General features: G+C 32.3%; 1 pseudogene; it reads left to right on the top strand.

Moving 5' to 3' along the window:
• Window positions 1-297: 297 nt before the first annotated feature.
• LOC104233844 (beta-glucosidase 2-like) lies at window positions 298-3869 on the top strand (annotated as a pseudogene).
• The last annotated feature ends 7433 nt before the right edge of the window (window positions 3870-11302 follow it).

Genomic DNA, 11302 nt, shown 5'->3' with positions numbered 1-11302 from the left:
TCTCTCTCACCAAGGTTTTCTTCTTTTTCTTCACTCAAACCATCTTTTTTCTCTATCTCTACCTCAAAGCCTTTTTCTATCTCATGGCCTTCTCTCTTTTCTTTCCTCTCAAACTCACTATTTTCCTTCCTTGACATCCCACTCTCTTAACTTAAAAAAACATCTCATTTTTCCTCTCTTGGGGTGTCAACATGCACTCCCTTACTGCTCTCATTCTTTTCTCTCTCATATTTTTCCATATTTTCATTAACAGTCTTTTCATCTTCACAAATTTGTGAGGGAGTCAAAGGTCCAAGAATGAGTTTCCTCCCGTTAAAGAGTATCTATTTTTTTCCATGTTATATGAAGCTCTTCTATATTCATACCATGGCTTTCCCAACAAGATATGATAATTATTCATTGGAATCACATCATACCAGATCGCATCTTCATACCTTCCAATAGAGAATAGTAATAATACTCTTTTATCTACCTTTACTCCTCCCAACATGTAGGGTTCAATATGCTCAACATAGGGCAAATTCAATTTCTCAATCATATAAGTGCTAATTGAGTTATAGTCAAGCTCTTTGTCAATTCTAAGGGCACAAATCTCAGACATCACTTTAGCTCTTGTTTGAAAAATAACTTAACCATTATCTTCCTTTCATTCGGTCTGCAAGTTCGACTTTTCAAGTTGTTGAGTCATAACTCGCCTCCTTTCTTCATAACTACCTGTTTGAAACATCTTGAACAAAGATTAGAAGAATTATGTCTCTCTTAAATTTGGCTTTTTCCTTCTAATATTCTCACATCTCTTGCCTTTTTCCACTCAATGTAACTCTTGGTCGTTAATCTTTAGATTTATTAATAAACCTTACTAGTCATAACCCTTAGTGATAAGAATATGGAGTTAGAAAAAGAAAGAAAAGTGAATGACCAAACCTAGGAAGAATAGGAATTGGTTAGTAGAAAAAAAGGAAAGAATTTTAGGAAACCCAAAACCCACAAGAATAAGGAAAAAAGTTTCCTTAATCTTCAAGAACAAGGATCTCCTCTTCTTGTTTCCTTTCTTGATTTGGAAACCAAATAATACTTGAATTCTAAAAATAATAATGAGCAATAACACTTTTTTGGGCTGATTTTTCATTTCTTTTGTTGCTCAATAACCTCCCAAAATTATCAAGATTGAAATCTTGATTAGTCTATGCTCTGATACCACTTGATAACAGCAGGATAGGGGAATCAAGAATTACTAAAGAAAAACAAGAAAATCAAGAAACGTGCGAAAGCTAAAAGAAAATAAAGAAACGAAAAAAGATAGAAAATTAAAGATAGTTTAAATTCAAGAAAGGGTTTCTTGAATTCAAGAAGTCTATTCTTGAAATTGAATCCTAACAACAACAATTAGCTAACAAAGAACTAATCGCCTTTGGTAGAGAATTAAAAACAAGAGATAGATTGTGAAAACCGACCCTTTAGAATAACAAAAACAACAATAAGCCTAAACTTATCACCTTTCTTAAATACTTAGAAGTGATCTAATATTTCGAAAGAGTTTAATCTTACCACCTTAAGTTGAGTCTTGAAGATTGAAGAATAAATCCAAGACTAGACACACACAGGAGTGCAAGAAAACTCTCACAATTTTTATTGATAATAATCTGAATAATCTATGTCCAAAAACAAAGAATACACCCCTTTATATAGAGAGAGGGTCACGAAATTGTACCAAAAAAAATAAGGAAATAAAGTCCTAAACTACTTTGGACAACAAGTCCAACTGCCTTAGGAAAAGGAAAATATTAGGAAGCAAAAACCAAGTCATTCTTGGAAAGTAATTCCAAAAATCTTAGTAAAAGGAAAACATAACTAACTAGGAAAGCAATAAATATAGTCTCATAATATATGGAAATAAGTCTCAAACCAATCTTGGATAGAATCTTGAAAATATTAGAAATCTTGAAGGAAATTTGCAAGCAACTTGGCACCAACTTGCACTCAACATCTAGCACGACTATTGTACCATCCTTGGACATCAAGTAAGTTCCTTTTATGCTATAAAAACGTGGCTTTATGCAGGACTTGATGGGCTGCAAGTTTGGGTACATTTTAGGTGCTAAATTGGTCCAACAGTGGCCTGATTTGGACCTTCTTCAAATGATGTTTTTTGGGATCTAATCCACCTCTTATTGGACATGAATTTGGTCCATAGAATAATTATAACACCTAGATAACTCATATCCTTTATCCTTAAGTTCTTCCTCCCAACTAACAACTTCTTTGATCGTTTCTGAAGTCCAATAACCTTGTTTTACAATTTTTTAGCTTGAGATCTTTTTAAAGGCCCTCTTTGAGATTCCAACGCTTCATCCTTGTCCTTGAATAGTCTCGAGCTTCCTAGGATGCTATCAGTTTGTAGTTGCGCAGATCTTCCAATTGATCTTAGCATGCATCTTATAGGAGAGTTGAGAGTCGTTGAGCCTTGACTGAGTTAGAGGCACAGGATCTTCAAAGGGATTTGACCCAAGGGGTGCCTCTCGAATCCTGCTCTTGGGAAGGGCCGGATTCGTTCATGACTTTTCTTGTCACGATCTTACATTGTGGAGTAATTCAAGCCTTTGATTGAGCTAATTGAGGATACACAATATTTGCTGGAAATAGCTCCTGATTTGTAGTCTTGATTTCCTTCAATTGAGGCTATAAGGATATGAAAGATTTGGATTCCTTTTTCTTTGTCCATGAATTCAGCAACCCATCTTTGGACAACTTCTCATTAGTTTTCTTTCCTTTTTTTGTGATTTCTGATTTCTGCAAAACAAGGTAAGTAAATTTGTCACCATTAAAACTTGGATTTTGGCTAAACAGTTGACTCCATTATGTTTTCATTTTCCTAAATTTTTAGGAATTGAACCACATCTTACTCTATGTCACGGTGATCTGCCACAAGCACTTGAAGATGAATATGGAGGATGGATGAGTAGAAAGACAATGTGTGATCGATGCAGAGTACTTCAGTATAATTTATAATTTGGCGACAGATTCTCTATGTCTAATTGACTAAAAAAAATTGTTCATGTTTTCGTCGTAGTGATGACTTCACTGCTGACGCGGATGTGTGCTTCTAGGAATTTGGTGATAGGGTTTTGCATTGGACTACCTTGAGTAAGGCCAACGTATTCGCTTTAGGTGGTTATGATAATGGAATCAGCCCTCCAAATCACTCTTCCCCACATTTCGGATTTAGACCTTGCTCCATAGGTAACTCTTCAACCGAGCCATACATAGCAGGTCATAATTTACTACTCTCTCATTCAGCTGTGGTGAGACTATACAGGAGAAAATACAAGGTATCGCCTCTAAACATCATATCAAGTGATATACGAGTGATTACTAGTGTTCTGAAGTCCCAAATGGTTGCTAAATAGTTTTTTTTGTTCCAAATGCAGGCAACTCAACATGGTTTTGTTGTATTAAATCTCTTTGCATTTTGGTCTCTTCCTTACACAAATAATGACTGATATAATTGCAGCACAACGAGCGAATGACTTTTACCTGCTGGTAAGCGCTTATTAGCATCATGACAATCTCAAACATCCAACACTAATGGCTGAGCTAATTTGATTTATTATAATTCCTATCCTTACTGCAGGTTTGCCAATCCCTTGATATTTGGAGACTATCCTGACGTAATGAAGAGGAATGCTGGCTCTAGATTGCCCAAATTCACAAGACAAGAATCTGCGCAAGTTAAAGGCGCTATAGACTTCATAGCCCTGAACCATTATATGACAGTACATGTCACAGATAGCTCCAGCAGCTTGGAAACTGATATTAGAGACTTCAGTGCTGATGCAGCATTTCAATTTATTTGTAAGATCAATGACTAATGCATCATAAAATAAAAATAATTATCTTGTATTGGTATTTGAAGACAATATTCAGCTTAAACTTGGTTGAGTCAAGATTCAATGCTTCTATCTCTAGATGGTGCTATTGTTGGGATATATACTATTAACTATGGATTTTGGTTTGGATATAGTATTTATTATGGAATAATTATTTATTTAAGTTTAACAAAGTTTTAAATAGATCATATATTCGTTTGTGTCTGTTACTTATATAGTAGGTGATTTAGTGTATAGAGTTTAACTTATACACGAAAGATTAAATCATCGATTCTCATAAGTATAAAGATCATGTTCACAATCTAATGATGGAATTGGATAAACCATCAGGAATGATTGTAGCACAAGATTAAATATAATTTATCTTGATTATGAGAATGGTTTAATTCCGACGTCTTGTACTAGTACATTTTGTATAAATTGAACGGACCAAGTAGAGATAAGTATTTTATACTGACTTAATAAAATAAATTCTCTAACCATTAAATGTACTTATACTCTTAATCTTGATATAATTATTATTAGTTGTGTATATTATTTATTGTTTTGATTTACTAAAAGGCAAGATTCTTTTGTGGGTCAATATGCTTGGTAAATTGGACAATGATGATATACATTGGTGAAGTAATAATTAATTGATGGAATCCATGTCTCGGTCTAGAGATTGATGATACACCTTTATGAAAGCTTATAAGTTTTCATGTGTAAACCCTGCAGGTGGATTTTGTATCTGTCACATGAAATAAGTTAAGCGAAGGTCTAAAGGAAATAATCAATGAATTAAATTGTCAGTAATTTAATTTATTAGATTAGTATCTCGATCTTAACATGGGGAGTTAAATAATGTTTTAATAGAAAATTTTCAAAATTGAATTGAGGAGTGCAGTTACGAATTTTTAGTGGAATAATTCGTAATTTATTATGGTAGTATTAATTCGAATATTTCGAATTAAGTCCATAATAGGAAGCCTCGTTAATTAAATATAGTGGTCCCTGTTGTGACCGAATAATTAGGAATTAAATGGAATTATATTTCTTGGTGGAAAAGTAAGACTCAACATGTTTAGGAAAAAGCTTTAAACCCTAAAACATGTGGTTGTATAGAGAGGTCTTATTCCATAAGGAGGCTATGAGTTTTACTATACAGTTTTCCTAGGAGAAACTCGCCCACATGAGTTTCGCTTATTCTGGCCATTATTCGGGTCACATAGTAGAAGACTGTGGAATTGGAAGATGATCCCGTGGACGTTTTCGCTCTTGCTTGGAGGCTCTTTACGCGATCGTTGCCACGCTTCAAGAGATAAGTATCGATCTTATGGTTGATTAAAATCTGTGATTATGTGTTGTCTATATTACATGCAAGTGATCCTGGTTATTTGCTTCCGCTGTTTATATCCGTTTTCCATCAATTGGTATCAGAGCTCACTTGTATCTAAATAGATAACCTGGATAATATGTATCTGATTATATACATGTTCATGATTATAATTTTATTGAAAATCATGTGTAATGCCTCAAAGCCTGTTGTTAAACGGAGACATGGCAAGAACATGGGTTGTCCGATCCAACGTGTTTGTGCCATAGTTGAATATCTATTTGGTCGCCTTTTTATTCTGTTTCCTCATTGATGCGGCTACTTATTAGTTATACACAAAATAATACTCCGTAAGAGAATGGGGAATGAATTGTTAAAGGAAAAGGGTGAAATTTGATTTCTGTTAATGGCATCAGTTGTTTTTTTTTCCGGCGAACATTACGTTACTTTGTGATGTTGGTTCCAAAGATTTCATGTGGCGGCTGTGATAGAAGATGTATTCTGTGCCATAATACGTTCTTGTTGATGTTCCTGCTTTAGGTTTCCTAAGTATTTGGACCGTGGCCCACTTAATATGATTGGCCTTTGTTTGTTCAATGACTAAAGCCACCAGAAGAGCTTCGGCACTATTTGTCTTTACAAGCCATTAGGCCATGGCTCAAATTATATAAATATTAGGTTGGCATTCGGCCTGGTCCATCATTATGGTATTAATGGGCCATGATCCGTCATAATTAAATGAGCTTTTTTTTTTATCTCATATGTATATTATATTAGTTGGTTAAGAATTTATGATTAATAAATAGTTATCACTAAGGTGATTTATTTATTTGAAATCATTGAATATTATTAAAGCCTTATACATGTGAGATCATATCATACATGGATTAAGTATTTTATGATTAATAAAAGGTACTACCAAAGTGGTTTATTTATTTGAAATCATTAAAAATTCTTAATAGCTTTGTATATGTGTGATTAAATTCATACATTGGGAGTTATGATTAATAAATATGATCTACTAAAGTAGTCTATTTATTTGAGTCATTGAAAAAGTACTCAATGTACCATGTGAAAATTGTCCTTGATAAGTTTGTGCTAGCGGTGGAGTTCTCATCTATCCAATAGAGGTTTGCCTTTTGATACTAGTGACGTGACATTTATTCATGAGAAGAGATATTAAGGAGTTCATCCAAAAGGATGAAAAGTAATATCTTGAATTCTCATGTATATAAAACGGAAGGACAATTTGATGTAAGAGGCGGTTTTATGTACCTTACAGAAAAGGAAGGACATAATCTATGTCTTGTGCTTATAGAATAATTATAAGGATAATTGAAAATATGATCATATTTATTTTAATCCATGAGAATGCCTAAAATGGTTAATCTCTGAATTTGGTCATGGAATTGGAGGTCATGAATTTGACGAACTCCAATTGACCTGAAATTTAGTAGGTCCATTCAAAACGACTTGGTGAGAAACGCTCGCTGCTACGCAGTGAATCACGTTGTTTTCTAGTGTTTCGAGTTTTTTTTAGATGGGGTTTTAAGCAGTTTAATGGATTAAATAAGCTTTAAATATGAAAAAGTATTCTTTATATATCAGCTTTATTTGTGTTAAATCTGGAACATGATTACACATGATGATTTAATTTAATATGATATATGGAAAGAATATAAATCACATTGGTTGAATCTTAAATTCGCCTAAAAAGACTTATTTGAATTTAGTCTAGTTTTGGTGATCACCATCTCCAATTGACTTGAAATTCGGTGGGTTCATCGGAAATAACCTGATAAGAAATATTCATTGCTATGCAGTGAATTATGTTGTATTTCAGCAGTTCAGGGTTATTTAGATGGGTGTTTTGGCAGTTTGCGAGATTAAAATGTGATTTATATATGAAAGTCATTCCTTTTATGCCAGTCTTATTTCGGTAAATCTAAAACATGATGACGCATGTTTATTTTACATGAACTGATATATGGTTGGAATATATACCATGTTTTAAATTCCTAAAAATGCTTAAATGCTAGCTTTTGAAATTTGGTTGTTGTTTTGAAGATCATGACTTTTATGATCTCCAATTGACCTGAAATTTGGTAAGTCTATCGGAAAATCCCAGTTAATAATACTTGATGTATGCAGTGAATAATATTAATTTAGTATTTTATGACTGTCTAGATAGGTTTTTGAGCATTTTGTGAATTTTGGAACTTAATCCTTAGAGAAAATTTCGTGGTTGTGATCAAGTGGTGATAGGAATTAACCCCTATGGTCTCTACTATTTATTTATAGTAAGATAATAAATTTATATGTCGACTTTAGGTCTTCCTCCATATCGGATAAATTTATTGTGAACTTACTGACTATAATTACTAGTAGTTGATAACATGTATTGACTCTCCATCTGAGTTTACACGTTGAATCAATTTTGTAATTACAATGCAACCATGATTAAGTAGTGATAGAAATATATTTTTTATGGTCTTCCACCATTAATTTCAAGTAAGTGTAAATTTATGTGTCGACTTTAGGTCTTCCTCCATATCGGATAAATTTATTGTGAACTTACTGAGTATAATTACTAGTAGTTGATAACATGTATTGACTCTCCTTCTGAGTTTACACGTTGAATCAATTTTGTAATTATAATACAACCATAATTAAGTGGTGACAGAATTATATTTTTATGGTTTTCCACCATTAATTTTAAATGAGTGTAAATTTATGTGTCGACTTTAGGTCTTCCTCCATATCAGATAAATTTATTGTAAGCTCACTAAGTGAAATACTAGTTATTGAAATCATATACTTATTCTCCATCTGAGTATACATGTTGGATCAATGGAACTAGAGTTATTAATTATGATGTTCACTTGACTTAAATTGACAGTACACTCTCCATCTGAGATGAGTCTGTTTTAGTTTGTTTGAGTGAATAATATGGCATTACATAAGTATATTGCATGAGTATTTTTATTCCCATCGAAATTTGTTATTCAAGGTGCATGAATATATGTGTGTAGTGCGCTTGAAATTTTTATATTAAATTATATATAATTGACTGAAAATAACAGTTTACTCTCCATTTGAGTTGGTTCTGTTTCCTTTTGGATTGTATATTTCTTGCATTATATAATATACTTTGCATGAATGACTCTTTTCCCATCGAAATTTACTATTCAAGATGCATGTATGTATATATATCGGATGCAGTCAGAATTTTATTATTCAGTGTTTTGACTTATTATGATCTATTTAATGTTTTATATCTCAACTCCACAACAAATTCATGCAATTTGTCGTATTACTTGTTAAAATTTCTTTTAATAGCAATAAGACATTAATTTAAAGGATGCAATATATGTACCTTTTTTAGAAGGAATTTAATTCCAGTTTCTAAGCAAAATAAGAGATGGATATTTGGTTTATTTTCGAATAAATCTTGTGTTATTGAGCTTGGTAAATATTTTATCTCTTATGGTACATGGATGCATGACCTTGTTATTGTTAATTAATGTCTCTCCTGAATAGAACAATATTAGTCTACCACAAAAGAGAAAATGTTCTTCAAAATTGAGTGAAACTTATCTGTGAACTTGCGTCTAAGTCATAATTATCTGGATAGGATTTCAGTTGGTCAATGATAAACCTTAAGGTTCATTGAAAGTAGAGGCACTACCAACTTATGGATCTTGTTTAGAAGAAAATATGACTAAAAGATATTTCTGCTCCAAAGAAAAGAGAGCGGGTGATAAGTTAGAACTAATCCATTTTTGATTGTACTATCTAAATATAGGCAAGAGGTGGTTTTGAGTATTTTTATGACATTCATAAATGATTACTCAAAATATTAATATATTTATTTGATGCACCGTAGGTCTTAATGATTTAAGTAATTCAAGGTTTTTAAAACTTGAAACGGAGAAGCACCAAGGAAATATATTAAGTAACTGCAATTTGATTGTAGTGGCGAGCACATATCTGAAAAGTTCTTTTGTTACTTATCAGAATAAGAGATTGCATCTCAATTGTCTACACCGTAAACTCCATAATATAGTGGTGCGGTAGAAAGAAGAAATAAGTTTCTTTGGAACATGGATAGATTAATGAAGTATTATTCAGTTTTGCCTTATTTGTTTTTGGAATATTTCCTAGAAACTGCAAAATTACATTCTGAATTTAGTTTCTTCTAAGTTAGTACATGTGACATCTATAGAACTTTGGACTGAATGTAAGCTCAGCATGTAACATGTTCAAATATAGGATTGTCCAGCACATATGCTGAAAGGGAAAGCAGGTATGTAAGTTGGAACTAAGAATGGATAGGTGCATGCTTATTGAATATCCAAGAAAACAAATGGAGGTTTATTTTTGTCCTAAAGAAAATAAGGAAAATTGTTAAAACAAATGCACTTTTCTAGATAAGGACTGTTCAATAAACCATGTTCCTAGAAGTAAACTAATTTTACATGAACTAGGCAAAGAAATAACTAGATGTTCAAGAACATCAAAACCCACACGTTGAAATTGACGTTCCATTGCATTTAAGTAGTGGGAGAACGGTAATGGACAAAATATACCGTTGTCAAGTGGGAGTGATGTTTGAACAATGAACACATAATTAAGAAGTAGCTAATATTCTAATACCGTGAGGTAATGAAGGCAATATACTTCGTCGTAGTGAGAGAATACTAAGGAAAATCATAGTTCAGTGTACACTTTTGGGATAGTTTCGGTAACAGGATCCCTGAAGAGTTTAATTCCAAACTAGTTAGTTACGATAAAGCACTACTAGACAAAGGTTGCATTTAAAAATAACTTGGCAAGTTCCTTTTAGCAAAAGCTTATTTGACAGAGACTTTAAATAGTCGTGCAAAAGGATAGATGTGAAAGTTATAGATGCATGGTTATTGAGTCTAAGTGGGAGATTGTTAGGGCATATACTATTAACCATGCATTTAGATATAGTAGATTCTAATAATAGTCACGGTTAAAAGTCTAAGTGGGAGATTGTTGGGATATATACTATTAACCATGGATTTTGGTTTGGATATAGTATTTATTATGGAATAATTATTTATTTAAGTTTAACAAAGTTTTAAATAGACCATATATACATTTGTGTCTGTTACTTATATAGTAGGTGATTTAGTGTATAGAGTTTAGCTTATACACGGAAGATTAAATCATCGGTTCTTATAAGTATAAAGATCATGTTCACAATCTAATGATGGAATTGGATAAACCATCAGGAATGATTGTAGCACAAGATTAAATATAATTTATCTTGATTATGAGAATAGTTTAATTCCGACTTCTTGTGCTAGTACATTTTGTATGTATTGAACGGACCAAGTAGAGATAAGTATTTTATACTGACTTAATAAAATAAATTCTCTAGCCATTAAATGTACTTATACTCTTAATCTTGATATAATTATTATTAGTTGTGTATATTATTTATTGTTTTGATTTACTAAAAGGCAAGATTCTTTTGTGGGTCAATATGCTTGGTAAATTGGACAATGATGATATACATTGGTGAAGTAATAATTAATTGATGGAATCCATGTCTCAGTCTAGAGATTGATGATATACCTTTATGAAAGCTTATAAGTTTTCATGTGTAAACCCTGCAGGTGGATTTTGTATCCGTCATATGAAATAAGTTAAGCGAAGGTCTAAAGGAAATAATCAATGAATTAAATTGTCAGTAATTTAATTTATTAGATTAGTATCTGGATCTTAACATGGGGAGTTAAATAATGTTTAATGGAAGAATTTTGAAATTGAACTGAGGAGTGCAGTTACGAATTTTTAGTGGAATAATTCATAATTTATTATGGTAGTATTAATTCGAATATTTCGAATTAAGTCCATAATAGGAAGCCTCGTTAATTAAATACAGCGGTCCCTGTTGTGACCGAATAATTAGGAATTAAATGGAATTATATTTTTTGGTGGAAAAGTAAGACCCAACAGGTTTAGGAAAAGGCTTTAAACCCTAAAACATGTGGCTATATAAAGAGGTCTTATTCAATAAAGAGGCTATGGGTTTTACTATACAGTTTTCCTAGGAGAAACTCGCCCA

The sequence above is a fragment of the Nicotiana sylvestris genome, chromosome 9 (assembly GCF_000393655.2).
Source record: "Nicotiana sylvestris chromosome 9, ASM39365v2, whole genome shotgun sequence".
Lineage (NCBI taxonomy): Eukaryota > Viridiplantae > Streptophyta > Magnoliopsida > Solanales > Solanaceae > Nicotiana > Nicotiana sylvestris.
Note: the sequence above shows the minus strand (reverse complement) of the source record. Positions and strands in the feature narration are given on the sequence as shown.